Source organism: Temnothorax curvispinosus, unplaced genomic scaffold (genome assembly GCF_003070985.1).
Source record: "Temnothorax curvispinosus isolate PA1 unplaced genomic scaffold, ASM307098v1 QBEX01008048.1, whole genome shotgun sequence".
NCBI lineage: Eukaryota > Metazoa > Arthropoda > Insecta > Hymenoptera > Formicidae > Temnothorax > Temnothorax curvispinosus.
The window spans coordinates 1-3,457 of NW_020217828.1; the positions used below are offsets into that span (position 1 = coordinate 1).

The 3,457-nt window shown below is 34.0% G+C and overlaps 1 pseudogene; it reads right to left on the reverse strand.

The window, feature by feature from the left end:
- Window positions 1-86: 86 nt before the first annotated feature.
- Window positions 87-1,461, reverse strand: LOC112457659 (annotated as a pseudogene).
- Window positions 1,462-3,457: the final 1,996 nt, after the last annotated feature.

Consider the following 3,457-nt stretch of genomic DNA (forward strand, 5'->3'; position numbering starts at 1 on the left):
TGCATTTAATTTAACCTAGTTTAGGCAGCAGTCGGGAGTTTTTTTTTGTTTAAACAATTTTTTTATTGTTTAATAATGATAAATACCTAAGTAGAATTTTTCCGGCATGTGATTCCTCGGTTTCGACAGAAGCATCGTGCATAACACGAATATCATCATGAACGTCAAATGTGAACAGAGGTTCGCTTTTTCCTCGTGCCTAATCGCAATATTACATACATTAAAATAACATGCCAACATTGTGATATTGCTTCATAAGTTTTATCATTTAGTATCTTTACCTTAGTTACCATGAAATCGTAAAACGTATAATGGTGCGGTAATATAAGAAAGATCCTCCTTGACATACATTAACTGATCTGCCATTACTGTTTTAAGCTCGCTGAATTCACGCCTCAGAACTTCTAAACATCTTTGAAGAAGCTGATAGATAGAATTACCTGTATCTGAAAATTTACTTTATGCAGTAAAACATTATATATATATCACGCCAATGTTACTCCAAAAGTGACACTGGAGTATTTTAATAACTTAAAAATTCTCTAAATTACTAAAACATTCACCTTTCTTCATTATAACACTCCGACGATGGCCATCAGATCCATCCCAATAACTGAATGAATTTCTTCTTCCTTCAACGCGTTCTGCTTTCTAGCCCATTCTTGCCTCAATTCTTCCTTAAGTTTATTTTCCTCCTCCTCCCTTTCCTTATCTGGCAAGAAACTTGTATCTACATCTAGATTTTTCTTAATCACGGGGCCATCAGATTGCACATTTTCTGACTGCGGGAATTTTTCGGCATTGTCTTCGTCAGAAGACATCTCAGCTTCATCTTCGTCTTCGTCCAGATTAAAAGACAAAGCTTGAATCTGTCTCTTTTGTTTGTTTTTTTCTGTCTGCTTCGCCGCTAGCGTTTTTTCCTTTTCCTGCTCTTTTTCACGTTCCTTCTATCAAAGCATAAAACACTAGGCAAAAATCACATAACATTCAGAGCACGCACGCACGCACGCACGCACGCACATACATATATATTGTATAATGTATACATATAGTTATATACATAGATATATATAACTTTATATTCATATTTTTAAATAACAAATTTTTTTACCGGAATTATCTGTATCTTTTTCCTTTTCCTCTTCGTTTTCCATACTTTCGCGGTCCCTCTCTCTCCGTTTTCTTTCACGATCTCTTCTCTCTCGTTCTCTTTCTCGTTCTCTTTTTTTTCAATTATATATATATTTATAATTATTACACAGTTACGATTAAATAAATATCCTAATATTATTGAAATAATCCAAAATTGATTTAGATCCAAAAAGGATTTCGGATCAAAATTGATGCTTGAGTTTCTTTACATTTACAAATAACAGTGTACTAACCTTTCCTTTCTTTGTTTTTCCTCTTCCGCTTCTTTACTTCGTTTTCGTTCTTCACTTTTCTCTTCCTCTTCCACATTTTCTCGGTCCCTTTCTCTCCGTTCTCTTTCACGATCTCTTTTCTTTCGATTTCTTCTCTCCCGATCTCTTCTCTCCTGTTCTCTTCTTTCGCGTTCTTTTTCCTGATCTTTAAATTTTAATTATATATAGTCAAATTTTCCACTTTACCTCAAACTTATTCACTTTTTATAAAACAATGCAAAAATGATGTTTTTAATTATTTTTAAATTTTTATTTCTATTATTGTTTTATATAAAATTTTTTTTACCGGAATCTTCTGTATCTTTCATACTTTCTCGGTCCCTCTCTCTCCGTTTTCTATTCAGATCTCTTCTCTCCTGTTCTCTTTTTCGTTTTCTTTTTCGTTCTCTTTCCCTTATTAATTGGATAAAACTGTGAAATATTAAATCTTGCATATTGAAACATATTAACATAAATTATTTGAAAATTAGAAAAATGTAAAATAAAAAATAAACTTTCGAAAAAATCGAAAAAGTATGACAGACCCCGGAAAATTGCTAATAAAGTGCAAAATATTGTACATCATATTGAAAAAAGTACATCATAAATAAGTACATCATATTGAATTAGAAAATTTTATTTAAAGTTTTGGAAAGACAAATGTAATGGAAAAGCATATTTGCAACAATTGTAAACCCAATATTGTACCTAATCTTTCCCCTTCACCCTTTCCTCTCAAATCAAGGTCAGTACAATCTTATAAATTTGTATAAATTTTCTCTTAAGTTAATATAATGTTTTCTCTTCTTTTATTACTATACAATAACTTTCATATACTCTAGCAATTCAGGAGTACCTTGAGTATCTCATGATACGAGCACCATCCTAATATTACCGATCATCGCAAATTCAATACAACCTTCCTTGAATGATATTCTATTGATTAAATAACTAACCTTTCCTTTCTTATTTTTTCCTTTTCCGCCTTCATGAGCATGATTACTATATGGATGGGTGACCTGTGAATTTTTCAAGCGGAGATCGTTGATGTCGGTCAACTTTACGTGCCCAGGACCAGGAGCAACTACCGCCCGCGCCGTCGTCCGCGCTGCGCCATGGCGATGCTACACCTGTTGCTCTTAAATCGACTGACCGCTGATTGTTCCATTCGGCGGTATTTATCAGGTTGTCGCGGGCCGTTGCTAACTGAGGTAGCGTTAGGGCCTAAGCAGAATGGCTGTCTTGGGTGAGAGGGTGGTACACAATGCTGTACAGTATTGTGCGTTACATAAGACAAAGACTTAAGGCATAAAACACTGCTAAGACAGCCATTCTGCTTAGGCCCTTAACCTTACGCGGTCAGTGCCTTGCGCTGACCTTTGCGTCAGCGTTTTCGGTTGTCCCGGAGTTAAACGCTCCGGGTTCCCGTGTCGGATTGCATCGGATGATCGGTCGTCCGATGCAATCGTCAGATTTTTCGGCGGATGTTAGATTCGACTCTTGTCGCTAGGATCGGATTACCATAAGTAATCCGGCCCTCGGTGTTGCCAAGTTATACAATTAATCCTTAATAGGTTGTGCGCTCACAACAGGATATATATAATTAAAAAAACAGAACATTTGATAAACGTTTTAATTATGATAATGTTTAGAATGTTATAATTGTGTACATTACTAAATTGTTGAAAAAAAAAATTATTTTTTTGGTATGAATAAAATTTTACTACTAAAACATTATTACATTGTATGATATAAGCAAATGGAATAATTACTCATTAACGACGCTTCTGTGTTCGCTTCGCTGTTAGCAATACCTGCAGTTTCTCGAATAGAGGTAATGTCTGACTCAATTGTTCTAACACAACGGGATCAAGTCTTTTTATCTATTATAAACGTGTACAATTCAAAAATTTAGATTATGCATTTGTTTGACATTAGTATAAGTGTCAAAATTCGAGTCAAATTAAAAGTTTAGTTCTTAATAATTGTATTAATTCAAATTCAATAAACTTATTTAATAAAAAATTTATATACGATAACTCAAATTTGCCATT